A 16,858-nucleotide genomic window follows, 5' to 3' on the forward strand; every position below is an offset into this window, starting at 1 on the left:
CTATCAACTCAAACATTCTCAGTTTTTAATATGCTTCATGTGACTTGGTATAAAAAGGAGAAATGTTCAAAGGAATGTCTTCACGGTTTGAACTATGTATATTTTTTATTTTAAGTAAAGCAGCTCTACATTTATTAACATTTCTAATTCAATACATGAATTTGTCACAGAAGACTGAATCTCTGCCCCATGAGGGAATCTTGCTTGCATTTGTACCAGTCCCAGAAAAGCACTTTGTCCATTTTTTCTAGAGAGATCCACGCAAAACAGAGTAGACTCCAGTGCATAAACTGGGCATCTGCAACACTGAGGACTCATCCAGGACATCTGATTCGTCTTTGAAATCTCTGGTACCACTTCCTCCATTAGGAATCATCTTTTATCCTCTAAAATTCAAGATAATTTTTCTGGACCTTTTAACTCATAAGATAGAATTATAGAATTATAGAATGGCTTGGGTTGAAAAGGATCATAATGATCATCTAGTTTCAACCTCCCTGCCACAGGCATAGTTGCCAACCACCAGACCAGGCTGCCCAGAGCCACATCCAGCCTGGCCTCGAATGCCTCCAGGGATGGGGCACCCACACCCTCCTTGGGCAACCTGTTCCAGTGTGTCACTACCCTCTGAGTGAAAAACTTCTTCCTAATATCTAATATAAATCTCGCCTGTCTTAGTTTAAAACCATTCCCCCTTGTCCTATCACTATCCACACTCGTAAACAGCCATTCCCCCTCTTGTTTATATGCTTCCTTGAAGTACTGGGAGCCCACAATGAGGTCTCTCCAGAGCCTTCTCTTCTCCAAGCTAAACAAGCCCAATTCCCTCAACCTTTCTTCATAGGAGAGATTCTGATCATCTTAGTGGCCCTCCTCTGGACGTGCTCCAAGTTCTGTCATAAATTATTTCCAGTGTGTACTACTTAGCAACACTTGGGAAAGTCTTGGAAATTCATATGCAATACCTGTAAAATAGCTTACCTATTTTTGGAGTTCATGAATTGATATACCAGCATATTGTCTGGCTACAGGTAGATCCCTATATCTAAAGTAAGACAGTATGAACTGCAGGGCTATACATAACACATGACCACATTAAAGAAAGTCTTTAAAGTTTACATTGTGGGTATTATCAGTCATTATTGGAGTTATAAATTATTTTGTGAAATAAAGTAAAAGAATTTGTTAAAAGATTGTCATCTATTGCTCATATTCATCACTACATTTTTCAAAGAAGGCATTCTCAGGACCTGCTAAGTTACATTTACTAGCAGGTCTGATGTAATCATTGTCAATGGTAATCCAAACTATTACATTATGGTTATGATACAAGTCTTAAATATTCCCCTGTACTGCCTCTGAGCATGGGAAGAAAATGTTCTAACATTTATAAAAATGTTAAGACTGTGTCTAGGTTTACAGCTTCACAAAACATATAGAAAATGTTGCATGGCTTTACTGAAGGTAACATGCTGATGGATCTTCTTGAATCTCTGCTTGTACTGCAGGGAAAATTGTTATATCTAATGTTAAAAATATCTTCTAATAGAAGGAAAAGAAAAACACTATCTTGCAAAAAAATCAATTTTTTTTAATACATTCAAAATAATGTCAAATGCACAGTGCAAATAAATGGTGGATTTCCTGGATAAAAGTGATAATCAGTTCAAGGCTGGTCTAATTTAGTCTTCTACATCCAATTACCTGCATACAGGTCTCATTGTAGGAAGTGTGGGGGGGAAATGTGTTAGAACATGGTTCATCTGTCCCATTTCATAACTTTATATTAGAACACATTGCTTCTGGATCTTTCTTTTTCTTGTTAAGTGAGGTACACAGCTCAGGTACTAGTTCAACATCTGCAAATAGATGTTTTAAATATCATCACTGGTGCCTGTTCTACATTGGTCATTATGTTGAGCCTTAGTAAACGTTTTTCTTCTCATATGACTCACTCATTCAACCCTTAAAAGAAAGAAAGAATCTGAAGAAATAGATGCTCACAGACAAAATCAAAAAACTTCAATCCTTTCAAACAGAAAATTGCTTTTTTTTTCTAACCCATAATACAGAAACTCCAAAATTCAAGCATACTAGTAGCTCTCAATTGTTAGAGCCCTCTCTGCAGAAATTGCTGTTCACAGCTATAGTTGCCCATTACTATCAGCTGAGCTACTTCTGAAATACAGCTATGAGAGTTCATTGCAGTTTGAAGGGATAAAGGCAATGGAGCAGAGGTGCTCTAAATGGAATCTGTACCACTTCAGCTGTTCCCAGGACATCTCAATAAGGAAGGTTTCATGAAGTGCAGGATAAAAACACCCATGCTTCTGACTTTTTCGCCTTTTCTTCTTATTCCCTAGATATTCAATTCACAGTTTTCAGACAGGTTTGTAATAGTTCTATTCTCTGTTGTATTGATTGAATTGTTTTTAACAGTTTCTCTAAATACACATTCTTTCAAAAAATATGTTTCCTGAAAGGTGGTACAAGATATGGTTAGAAATCCTTTTTCTTTCTCCAGTATCAATAAAAAGTACATATACATATATTACATTTGTCTTTACTTTTCTGGCCATGTTGTTTTATAGAAGCAAATGGTCAGTGAAATATTGTAAAAAAGACTTAGCAATATCCATCTGATCATCCAGTTTTAATATCTTTCAGCTAACAACCTAAAACCATGGCTGTATTCCTTCATGTCAGTGGTCTACTATAAGGACCACTGCTGCCAAAATTATTTCACTGCTTTCAGAGCACTCTACAACCAAAGAAGTCCAGTACAATTTGCTTTTTTGGAAGCATCTGCAAAGTCTATTATCTTTGTTCTGAAACTTTTTTTTTTGTCTGCTTGATTGTTTCCTGAATATCATACCTTGTTATAAGTGTTAATTGCAAATGTTTTAAAATCAGGTGTTTTCTATACTTAATTTTAAAGTATCTTTTGAGTATAAATTGTTGGCAGGATTTACTTACAATCTATTTAACAAATCTGTCTTCCTTAATGAAAGCAGTTATTCTTGGATATGTGAGCTAAACAGCTCTGATATCTGGAAATGAATGAAGATTTGTAGAACATTTCTGAATAATGCATATTTGTCTGTATAGAAATGGAAGAGAGAACATAAATACATTGTACATGTATGGCTTTATACTAGAGCATGGTAACAGTTTGATCTGTAGTAGACAAAAATCAGCCTTTACTAAACAAATAGTTTTACTTTTATTGTATATTAATTGTATCTTATTCTGGAAATATTATTTAAAGAAGATTTGGAACCAGTCTGTCTTGTACTGTGCATGGGCAGAATATATACTATTTGCTGCCTTTTTCAGGGTCACAATTAGTCAGGGTTTTTAATTCATAACATGAAGATATTCCCATCAGACTAATATTCAGGTATCGCATGGGGATTGCTAAATTCATGCCAAAATATTTTCATTCTATGCATTGACCTCTCTGACATACCTAACACAACGTAATTTTCTCTCTCTGGAAGAGTCTTCACTGCACTTTCCCATCATACAGATCATATTTCATTCACTACTGCAAATGACCAGGGCACCTATTTTCATCTGCCCACAGGGTCAGCCATCATCTACTTTTTCTTAAACATTTTCTGCTTTTTATCATAGGCTATCATTCAGGCTTGGCAGAATCCTCAATACATAAACATAAAATGTATTCACTGATTCTTCAGTAGACTCTCTTCAAATTCTCCTAGCTTCAATGTCTGTTAAAAAGACTGGTAGCAACTATTCTGCTATCCAGCTGAACTACACCTTTCTAGCATGACAAGTATACTCCTGTAAAAAAAAGTAATTGATCATTTTACTAATGAGCTCAGTACCATGCCTACATTGTTTCAAGAAAAGCAATATGAAACATGTTCAATGCATTTGCAGTTTCATGGGGAAAAATATCACAGATTAAAAAGGAGATAGGAATTTTCATCTGGGTGATGAAGGACATTATACCTTCAAGAATCTACAGTCCTTTTAAAAAGACCTAGGTAAAATAAAGAAACTCCAATGTTAGCATGGAACTTCATTTTTCTCTTTATTCTTATTTCCTTCAGAATAACTTGTTTACTAGGAGAACCTTGTGTTACACTTCCTACACTAAATAACATCTTTTAGACAGAAAGTGGTTGTGTTCCCTTCAGTCAAGTCTATTTACAGATAGAAAGGAAAGATTCTTTATATTTGCTGAAAAGTTGTCGAAAACACATTTAAGTAGCTAAACTCATTGAAAATGGATTTTGATTGTGCTAAGAAATTTGCAAGGCTGAACAGCAAATAAATATTGGTATTAAAAAAAAAGGCTACCTGGGAATTCTCTTCTTGGGATTCCATTAAGCTGGAAGTGTGCTGATAGTAAAACATCCTGTTTAAAAAATAAATAAATAAATAAATAAATAAAAGGACAATGATATTTGATAACTGTTTGCCCAACACATTTTTTTTTAATTCTCTAGAATATTTTTCTCATCCACTTTCTTCGAAGTAAACATAAGAACTTTCTAGGCGATAGATAATAATATAAAATTTTAAAGGATGTTTGTGACAATGCCATTAAATATTTCTATATATTGCAGGCATCATTGCTCACGGCATGTAGAAGTCTTCTGTGATATTTGATTAAAATGCACGTACAGTATTATTCATCCATACTGGAATCAGATTTTGTTTTTTGCACGTTTTGGAAAATTGAGGCTCCCTAGGTTTTAGCCTTGATGCATTATGTCTCATTTTTACATCTTTACTTACTTAAGGGTTTCTGAGCAACTGATACGATTTTCATCATCAAAAATATTTCATCATGTTGCCTTTTACAAACTCCCTACAAAATGGAAAGTGACTCAGCATTTCTTTCAGTTTTGCTCTGGGAGATATTCTTTTCAAGTACAGCCAAAGTAGAACCTGAAAAGCAGCTAGCAGACAGTAAGAGATTAAGTATGTAAAGAAGTTAGATCTGTAACCCTACCTTTTTAGATTTTAATGCATAGAGCATCTAGTAAATTATACTGCGTATCATATGCATAATGTTTTTATGTAAAAATTCATAGATTTTCAGACTAGTAACAAAAGTTAATATACACTAGAAGAGAGTATGAATATACTCTACAAATCATGTATGTCAAAATTGTGGCTTCGATCATGGGCCTTGATATTATTAAGCATTAGTGGGATATTCAGAACTGCTCAATTTTCAAATTCCCAAAGACATGAGTTAGTTATGGGACTATAGTACTCCTTAAAATCAGTTTTTACATATATTGACTTCAGTCATTACCTGAATGAAATACTGTCCTATTTAAAGATAAATGGCTAGACAATGACATAATTTGCATACTGAAATGAAGGGAACTATCCTATCTGATTGAAAATACTAAGATGCATTAAATGGGTGTAATACTGTTATTCAGAATAACATTCATCAAGAACTCTAATGCAACTCTTTCTTGTAACAAGAACTTGAATATTAATAAATAATAAATACAAATCTATATTTTAAAGTGGATCTGCAGATGTCTTTTCAAGCAGAGAAAAATTAACACTGTGCAGTGGTAAATGATAGTCTTAAAGAACGGGCTGCAGCTGTTTTGTCATTAGTATTATTGGTCACAGCAGCCTGTCTTGCTTTTCTTCACACATTTTGACTAAATTCTGTGATCTGATCCAAAAATAACAGGCAATTCACTTTTTTGTAGTCAGGAAGCATCTCATTCATGTCTTTTGATTTGATTTCCAATGCGGCAGCATCAACGTTCACCTTAGTAGCTGAAAACACTTCTTAAGCTGCTGACATGACACTAGAAATATATATAAACATATATATTTATATATATAAAATAGATATTTAAAAAAAAAGCCACAAAGTTCCTTTAACACCAAAAGATCTTCAGTACTTTCATTCTTACATGTTAAATTATTTTTTTCCAAATCCCTTAAGCAAACTTGTAAAGCTTGGTTTCCTTAGAGCAAAGTTTTTGCAATTGTATATTAAGAAATTCTGACAATTATGATGGATCTCGGCTACAGTTTGGTCAAATCAAAAGAAAAACTGTTATTACTTTCAGTGTGCTCTGAGAAAAGCTCTGACTTTCAAGTCAGTAATTATTTATTAGCTAGGTCTCTTCTATTAATAGATAAGTGACTTTCCTTGCACTAAGCTTCAGTTTTCCACCTACTTTACAATAAGTATTCTTTTGAGATATTTTACTACTAGTAATAATAATAATAAGGCGGGTAGCACTGCCTGTGGCAGGGGGATTGAAGTTTGGTGATTCTTGAGGTCCCTTCCAACCCAAGCCATTCTATGATTTTAAGATTCTATAAATTTGCTTGATAAAATAATTCTCCACAAAATGAATTAATCTATGAAATGTGTATTGATTATTATTGCTTATCTCGGTTGTTGTTTCCTACAGATCAGAGACTACCAATGGAATTACACATTTTTCTGCAAAATGAGTCTTCAACCAGAACCTATGCATTTTCAAGGTCTGGAACAAAATTCCAAGTCAGAGCAAGTATTATTCAGCAGGTCTTTTACTTCACTGAAAGATTAGATTTCAAGTGAAAAATAAATAAAATAAATAAACAAATAAATAACTTCAGAAAAGAGAAATACATATTCAGTTTCTTGAAGTACAGAGGACTAGATTCTCAGTAAATTTATATCGTACAATCATGTGACTTATGGGACATCCATGGATATATCCTAAACAGTAAAATTTGCTGGAAATGTGATAGTTTTGTCAGATGACCCAGCCTCTTGTGCCTTCAATTTCATGATACTTTGTAAATGATAAAATGTGTTAAACACACTCTATTTTTGACCTTGAAGATGATTGATCTGAAAGGGCAGGAAGGAGGACAAATAAATAATCTGAACTAGCTAGCTTGTTGTATTTGTTTTATTTTAGGTTTGTTTGTATTGTGGCTCTTTTATTGATGCTTTTTTAAATCAGAAAATTCCGTTTTCTTCAATATTTCAGGATCTTGCCAAGAAGGCATCTTCAAGGAAAATAAAGCATAAATAGGTCCTCAGAGTGGGAGCAGAGGAGGGGGAATTTGCTGAACCCTGTTGTCAGGTTGATAGAGGAAACCATGGGGCAAGGCGAGAGGCTTACTGTATTGGTGAGGATGGACACCTGAATGGTACAGTCTCTATCTGCAGACACACTCATCAACAGCCAGTCTATGGTGAGCAACCCAGAGAAAGTGTGTCAGACCACTTACAGTATTAAAGTTCAGAAGTTTCCATCGCCCAGCTGCCATTGCAACATGACAATAAAAGCTGCATATTTATTATATGTGTTCACAGCACAAAGCACCTCAGGTCTGTGCCTGGATCTATTGCAGGCCTTAGTTCCTTTATCTTACACTGCTAAAAAAGTCTACTTTAATCAACAGTCGCTTTCAAGTAAAATTCGTGTCTCCAGGCTTGTTGTATGAATCACTCTGTAAATTCAGGAGGAAAAAACTTTTTCTACTTTCTGGAAGCTGTATCCAATCTTGTGCTTTTGTCAATCAACTGTTTCACTGAAATATTGCTCTCAAAACTAACATATATCCACAAGAAGCAGTGGTGATGTGTGTTATTTTGGAGCTATTTCAAACTCTTAGACAAGTGCCACTTATTTTCATTTTATGCCTATCTGCTACACTCTTCCAGATCTCACTTTTTCCTCTGTAGGCACTCATTTGTCACTTCTATTGAATCATTTTGAAACTGCAGATCTCTCTCTAGGCACTAAGTCTGTGTTTGGTGAAAGTAATAAAAACTCCAATCACTTATATAAGTTTCCTTGCTGAAGGTGAACTCTTGAACTACAGACATAGACCAGATTTTCTGCACTTTTCAGAAGCCACTGCAGGGCAATTTTGCCTTCAGTCAGATTTAAGTTCATTTATACCATCTGAGAGTAAGAAAAATTAGAGAATATGGAGAATATAAAGAAAATTCAGAAATTATTGGTTACTATAACATATATTTAAGTATAGTGAACTTTCATTTTCTGAGTGGAATAGTATTTAAAACAATTTATGTAGGCATGACTTGATGACATCAAGCTGAGCTGTGCAGTTGATGCAATAGAAGGCAGGGACACCATCCAGAGGGACCTGGACACACTTGAAAAGTGGAAACATTAGAATCTAATGAGGTTTAACAAGGCCAAATGCAAGGTGTTGCACTTGGCTTGAGGTAATCCTGCATACAAATACAGACTGGGAGAAGGATTCATTGAGAGCAGCCCTGAGGAGAAGGACTTGGGAGTCTTGATATGAAAAAGCTGGACATGAGTCAGTAATGTGTGCTTGCAGCCCGGTAGGACAACAGTAATCTTGGCTGCAGCAGAAGAGAGATGGCCACTAGAGGGGAGTGATGACTGTCTCCCTCGATTCTGCCCTTGTGAGGTCTCTTCTGGAGTATCATGTCCAAGCCTGAAGCCCCTATGCAGGAAGGACCAATAGAGTGGATCCAGAGAAGGATCATAAAGATGATCAGAGAGCTGGAGCATATCTTCTATGAAGAAAAGATGAGGGAGTTGGACTAGTTCAGCCTATTCCAGGGATATCTCATTGCAGCCTTCCAGTACTAGAATGGAGTGGGCCAGAAGTGTGCCAGATGTTTAACATGGTCTGGTAGTAATAAGACAAGGAGTGGTTTCAAACTGAAAGAGGGTAGATGTAGGTTGGATATTAGGAATAAATTATTAATTCAGAGAGTGGTGAGGCACTAGAAGAGGTTGCCAAGAGTAGCTGCAACTACCCCATCTCTGCAGGCATTCAAGGCCAGGTTGGATGGAGTCCTGGACAGCCTGATCTGGTGGGTGGCAACTCTCCCCATGGCAAGGAGGCTGGAACTAGGTGATCTTTAAGGGTTTCTCCAACATTAGGAATTCTATAATTCTACGACTTTAATTACTCTGCTGTTAAGTGATTATGGAACCTATGAGGATAATTATGAAAATTCAGTACTTTAAGGAAAGCAATATCAATTAACCTAAAGTATGTTTAAACTTGATTTGATACATTAAAATAAAATTAAGCTATGGAAAAATTTGAAGGAGGATCTTGCTCTCAGCTTCATCTTTTTCTAGATATTAATTAACAGTGTCTTTCTTTCAAGGCAACTAATACAAATTTTCCATCTGAGGAGATTGAATTAGCCTCACTTGCTAAAACAAAGTGTTAAGTAATTTATTACATTTCAAATTGCTGGATGAAGATAAAAACGTTATTTCTCATGACAGATGATTGGCTAATGCTATTTAATTAATTAATCCAGAACTGAATCTTACTGTATATCACACATACTTTTAAAAGTATAATATTTTATATAATAAAAGTAAAATATGGAAAACTCAGATAAAATTTGAATCATGCAAAAAATATTTGACTGTTATTTCATTATTTCAGAATGGTATTGCCAATGATATACTGCCTCAGTATCTAGAGTTTGATGTCAACCATTGATTTTATTTTAAATTCCATAAATAAAAGAAAGAAATATAGACTATGAAGACAAAATAGTTGGAGTAATCTCTGCAATTGTTTGAAATGGTAAAACATTTGTAGTGTTGCATTTAGTGAACTAGTAAAACATAACCCACACAAAAGTGCCAAGTCTTCACTGTAAATGAAGGTTCACTGTAATTCTGTGTTACTGAAAATAATGGAGCTATGTTGATTGATATTATCTGAGTCAGGCATATTATCTTTACCATTACAACAAATTGGATATTTAACAGACCACTAAGGTTAAAATGCTTATTGTTGCATTCACCAACACTGTCTGGATGTAATTTGTTAAAACCTAAAGTTTATATTGCTGAGAGAAATGAGATTTTTATGTGCAGCCTATGATTATGGACTTTCGTATTTTTGATGACAAGTAGAAGTCCGTCTTGTATCAGCTCTATCTTATGTGCTAAACTAAGTAAAAGTTCTCTATCAATGAGCTTGTATTAGGTTTTTTTTTTCCACAGGAAAACATAATTGCATCTGATTTACATCAGTTAATGCCAGTAGTGTTTTTTTCATATAATTTCATAATTTGTGTATGGATTCTTGCTATTCTGTATCTCAGATATTTGGCTAATAAAACACGACACCTGAAGTCTGGATAACTGTTGTAATCTCTTATTCCAATGTAAAAAACTGAACAAGCTGATAACTGAAGAACTACAGAAAGAATGTTTACCTGAATAGAAAACAGTTTTCCACTTTATAGTCTGTAGAAGCTCATTCATTAGGAATTTACTTCCTGGCACTGACCTTTAATGGCTTTTCAAGGTACTGTTCACAGCAATAAAAAAAAAAAAAAAAGAAGAAGAAGAAGCAAAATCATTGCAATCATATGGCTTTTCACGTGTTCTAGAGTGGAGTTTATGAATGAATACTGTGTTTTCATACTCTGAACAAACAGATGTGTGTTTTCCAATTTCAAACTTTCTGACTATTTTGAATATATACTGAATATATTTATATTTATATATTTATCGGTATGTCCTGTAGAAAAGATGAACTCTTCATCTTCACAAATATCTTCTATTCCAGATCCAGCTTCATTTCAGAGGGAGAGTATGCTTTGTTAACTGGCCATGTGTTATACATTCTCAGTGCTGTCTTTCAAGGAACTCTGACATAAAATGCCTACTTCTTTGGTCTCACACGTTTATGACAAGAGATGCTGAGCTGATGCAAGATGGAAGCATCTGAATTCAAGCAACAGTAGATTCTTCAGAATTCGATTTATGCTTTAAACTAAAATCTATTAACCTAAACAAATGGAGATGGAAGAGGATACAGTGGGTACAAATCAATTAGTACTAAGGCTTCTCTTGAGCAAGAGATGACTGGGGCTTCCAAGATAGGAGAGACTGAAAGCTTGTAATATCTGATAGTAGTAGAAAGAGTTATCATAGAATCATAGCAGTATCTGAAAATTTCTTCTTCCAGGGATTGGAACATCTGGCTGTTAACCTGGCATGTTATTACATGTGATCTGCTGACTGCCAGGTAGTCAGAACTGGGATACTGGAGGGATGTTACCATGACTTTTCTGAGCCTGCGGTTGATATCCCTTGCTGATCAACATCTTTTACCTACTAGGAAGGAAGAACTTATAGCGGATGAGATAAACAGTGGCTATAGCAACCATGAAACAGTGGAGTTCAAGGTCTTGAGGGGTAAGATGGATGAGAGTACCAGAATACAGATCCTGAATTTCTCGAATTATTCCTTGTGGTATTTATGTATTTGATGTGGTAAAATTTCCATTCTCCTTTAGTGGTTTTTAGAGCTAAGACAAAAGGCAATGGGCACAAACTGGAACACAAGACGTTCCATCCGAACATAAGGAACATTTCTTTACTGCATAAGTGATGAAGCACTCAAATAGTTTGCTTAGAGATATTGTAGACTCTCCGTTCTTGGAGACCTTCAAAGGATTCCTGGACATGGTCCTGGACAGTCTGCTCTGGGTGTCCTTGCTTGAGCTGGAAGTTGGACCAGATCATCCCAGAGGCCCTCCCTTGCAACCATAACCATTCTGTTATTCTGTAATTCCCATGGAAAAGAGTACAGAAGGATAAAAAACGATTTGGCGGGTACTGAAGACAACATCTTTTAATCACAAAAACTAACCTGCTTGGTAGAAAATGACCACTAGCAAAATAGAAAGTTCCCAATAGAGTCAATAGAAAAGGAAAATGTACTGGATGCAGAAAAATGGAGAACAGCAAAGGAAAAAATAGACGTACTGCCACACTGGATGGCATTGGGAAAATCAAAACTCTGAAAAGTTGAAATGTTACAAGAGAGATAAAAAGCAACAAAAAGAGGATTTGCTCTTAGTTAATACTAAAAGAAAAATGCTAAACAAAGAAAATGTGGTCTTGTTTTTGTAAATAATAAGTAGGGAACAACAGGTCCTATCTTGGGATACGTATCATTTAGTATTTCTACCAGTGACTTAGAGGAAGGAACAGAAGTCATTTACAACAGATTTACAGACAATACCAAAGGAAGACCAGATGCTATGCTTGAGAGTTGGGTTGCAGATCAGTAGGACTTGGACAGTAGTGAGGAAGAAATCAAGATTATCACAGGGAACTGTGCAAGATCTAGGCTGAGCTGCATCCCAGGAAAGTTGAACTGATATCAGGGAGCTGGTCCTGAGCCATATAGGCAGCAAGCTCAGTGGGTACCAGCCATGTGATCAAATAGCAATAAGAATCAATAGAGAGCAGAGCAGCGTGACTATGATGTGGCCACAAGCACCAGGCAACATTTGTACTCAACATTTGTAAGGCATATAATTAGAATAAATTCAGAAGTGGTCATCAAGACCCTTGCCCCATTAGAGAAGCTGTGGGATTATAGCTGTTTCAGATGTGGACAGCTTTGGAGGCAGCTGCAAAAGGTGACTCACAAAAAAAAAAAAAAAAAAAAAAAAGGGAACGTTTTCAGAAAGACATTACCATGCTTTACCATGGTGCTGATGGCAGAACAGGAACTAGTGGTCACAGTCTTAAGCCAGAGATGTTCTGATTTAGTGTAAGGAAAAATAACAGGCACCGCATGATAGGAGAGACCAGTAGTGGAACTGCAGCACAGAGTGGCTGAGCTTTGGGATTTTTAATATCCAGTTGCATACAGACAAGCAATCTTTTTGTATTCTGTGTCAAACTTGCTTTGAACAAGAGATTAGATTAATGATATCGAGTTCTTTATGACTTGAGAAATCCCCTCATTCTAATTCTGCTCTCTTGCGCTTCAGCAACTAATATCTAAATAGCCACTTCTTCTTCTCCTGTAATTCCTCCTATTAAAAAAATAAATAAAAAATAAAAAATAATTGGTAGTATTAAATTCAAGAGTAGGAAAGGAAAAACAATGTGAAATTTTAAGGTCTGGAAAGATCATCTTGACCTACAATGTCTCTGGATAAACGGATATCAAAATTGCAAATTGGACATTAGAAGAACAAGAAAAATGAAACAGGACATTGAGAGAAATAGAGATGAAAAAGAACATAAAGAACAGACAATTTGAACAGAAGAGAACAACAAGAGAAATAGAGCCAAAGGTTTGAGTTTAATCATTCTTGGTACTGTGCTTTCTTAATGTTTGTTTAAAGTTGGCTGTGCTACAGAAACACTGCACTGCATGTAGATTACTAAGCACTGCATTCAAGTCTGATATTACTCTGGCACTGATCAGAGGGAAGTCAGAGCCTGTTAAGAATGGAATTACCTCAGCAAGATCGAGGAGTGCCAAGGAAAAGGGGACAGAAAGGCATAAATGTCCCAACAGTCTGACAGAGGAAAAGCGTTATTCAGGACACCTTCCAGGATAAGAAATAAAAAGAAACCCAGAGACCATAGACAAGTGCTTTCAACAGAGAGAAAAAAAATTCTAGAGATAAAAATAGAGTTGTGGAAACAGAAAAGAAGGATGATGCACTGGAAAGAATGAAGGAGAAAGAGAAGACCTAGAAAAATTCAGGAAAAACTATACTTTTAAAGTGAGTAGGCTAACATGAAGGCAGAAACAGGAAAAAGAAGTGCTTGTGACCAAGAAAAAAAGAAAATTGTGGATTTGTATGCATTTATCAATGGACACTAATCAATGCCATATGTGGGAAAATTTGGCTCTGTGAACAGAGAGATTTCATTTTTCCATCTCAGTATTAAGGCTTCTGAGCCCGGACTTGACTCATAAATGTAAGCATATTTGCTCATAAATGTACGCAATTCATTTGAAAATGTGCTTTTAGCGCTGTTACAGTTTTATCTCTGCTCTCAGTCTCTGTGTGCAAAATCACCATTTCTTTGGAAACTCAGATGCTGGATTGTTTACATTTATATATTGTTTCATCCTTCTGCAACAGTTCTGTCATTAAACATGATATTTTTCAGACATGCTATATGGTCAAATGCCTCCAATATTTGCAGAGTTCACTTCATACAAAAATTTGATTTCTTTAGCTAAACAGAATAAATGATAAAATTGATTTGTTATCCTGTTGCAATGGTCTTTCTGGTTTCATTACCGTTAGTTATATCTGCAAATTAGCAAAATAACAAAGAATAAAATAAAACCAATTGAAAAAAAAATCAGCTACATGAGGATTCTATACTTTCTATTGTTTATTTTCATTTATTTTTATTTTTTTTTCATACTGAGTTGATTTTATAATAAAAGGAGAATGTTTTAAATCACCAGCAGAGGAATCCAAGGTCCAGACTGTTGAGTTTTCATAACAATAACATTCTTCTTTGCAAAAATCATTCTTCTCTGACTTAATTTTATGTCTACTTTTTTCTGAAACCTAGAAGAAATTTTCTTTAATCCATTGTTTATTCAGCCTCCATTAAATACAAATGGACTCAGAACAACCTTATAGTTAAAACTGCAACATATATTCATGTGTTCATTTCTGAAATTTCATTCATTTTTTCCTAAAATTAAATTTAAGGATTTTTTTTTTTTTGCTTTTTTTACAATAATGTAATTTAAAGAATCATACTTATAAGAAATCACATTAAAATTAATAATCCAAGAAACTTTGGCAGTGTCATCTCTCTGTAGAAGATACATACAAACTTGCTGTAATGAAGATAAAATAATCAGGGTATGTAATACAATGTATATCTGAAAATATGAAATTTTTCCTTCAAACATGAGCATCCAATTGAGGATTATTAAAGCACAAATCATTAATATCTTTAACAAATTTGTGTTGCATGAGCTCATCTTCTCTGCCTTTCTTTCACTTACCTAATTGTGCAATGTTACAATGTGTTACTAACATTTGATGACACACATAAACAGGCAAACAGGGCTTCTGAGGGATGTCCTGTAAAGCTCAAGAGTAAATATGGATCAGAGTTCCAAATTCTATCTGTATTGTAGTGTTTCAATCAGGCTTTGAACACAGAGATAGTCCTACAGCGGGACACAAGCCTGGAAGATAGACAAAGTCTGGAAGGAGCAAAGGCTGGTAAGGCAGGCAGGGTAATGTCGTGTCCCAACAAACAGCCAGGGCACTGTGGCAGCAAGTCACATTGCAAGTCCATTGCAGCAAGAATGGTCCAAGGCCAAGTTAGGAAGTCATGCCCTTGTGTCCAGTTCTGGATATCAGACATCATCTATCATCTGCATCACACACACCACCCCAAGGAAAGATGGCAAACCAAGTTTCTATGTTCTCATCAATGGTAGAGCTGATTTTCATCTCAGTGTGCAACTTATCTCATTATCACTACATGAAGGGGAACATAAGCCACAGAACTGACATAATATGGGGTACTACTCACTGATTTGTCATAAACATTTCAGAGGATGGTTCCTCATCTTTACAGGAGAAGATCATTTGTTATTTTTGCATCTCCATTAAGGAGAAGATCTAGTCTTAAATTGCTAGTTTTTTGGTTTGGGTTTGTTTCAGATTGATTTGTTCTGGGTGGTTTGTATTTTTTTTTTTTTATTGTAGTGTATGGTAAAGTAGCAGTTGAAATGTTATTTGTTTAAATTAGAATGTGAAAGCCCCACTTAGTCTGAAAGAAAGAAAAACGCCTTTCTATGTTTTTCACTGTAAATATCACCAGTTACGACAGATCTCAAAAAGTACAGGCATTTTCAGGTTGACATAAAGGTCTTAAAGTACTACATGATCCATCAAAAACTCTTAACTCTAGCACACCTGTCATCTCTAAAAATTCCTTTCCATGAAAAATACAAGTTTACTTTCAAACAATTGACAGAAATATCTTTTTTTTTTTTTCCCAGTACTCTTCTACTGACATCTTAACTGCACTACCTATGAACCTTGTTTAATTTATGCATAGCAATACAGACAGAGAGAAATATCTTTGTTAACAATAGTACTGACTTTCTTATTAAACAATCACAGAATCTCAGATTTGCTCAGGGGTTGGAAGGGACCTCAACACTTCTTTGAGTCCAACCCCCTTACTAAAGCAGATACCCTACAATAGGTCACATAGATAGGCATCCGTATGGGTCTTGAATCCTTCATAGAAGGAAACTCCACAACCTCTCTGGGAAACCTGTTCCAGTGCTCCATCACCTTTTAACATAAAGAAGTTCTTCCACATATTTGAATGGAATTTCCTATGTTCAAATTTTAGGCCACTACACTTTGTCCTCTCACTATGCACCATCAAGAAGAGTCTGGTCTCCTCCATTTGCCTTCTACCTCTCTTTAAATATTTATAAACATTAATCAGGTTTTCTCTCAATTTTCTTTTCCCCAGGCTTCATAGACTCAGGTTACTCACCCTTTCCTCATATGGGAGATGTTCCAGGCCCTTTATCATCTTTGTGATCCTCTCTGAAGCCATAGGTTGAAAAGGATCTGAAAGCTCACCCAGTTCCAACCTGATAAACTGGATACACTTACCCAGGGCCCCATTCAATCAGGCCTTGAACACCTCCAGAAATGGGACATACACAACTTCTCTGCATGACCTGTTCCTGTGCCTCACCATCCTCTGATTAAAGAATATCTTCCTAATATCCAATTTTCATCTTAGAGTTTAAAGCCACTTCCCTTTATCCTATCACAGTTAGACTGTATAAAAAGTCAGTCTCCCTCCTCATTCTAAACTCTCTCAAGTACCGGAAGGCCACAATGAGGTTTCCATAGAGTTTTCTCATCTTCAACCTAAGCAAGCCCAGCACAGATGTGATGCTAATCTGACTGTATCTGTGGATTTTTCTTTCTCCCTCTCCAAAAAACGGTAATGTTTCCCTTTTTCAAGTCCACAGGGACTTTTCCTATTAAAAGAAGAAAACGGGAAAACAGAGAAAGAGA

This window comes from Meleagris gallopavo, chromosome Z (genome assembly GCF_905368555.1).
Source record: "Meleagris gallopavo chromosome Z, MGAL_WU_HG_1.1, whole genome shotgun sequence".
In the NCBI taxonomy this organism is placed as follows: Eukaryota; Metazoa; Chordata; class Aves; order Galliformes; family Phasianidae; genus Meleagris; species Meleagris gallopavo.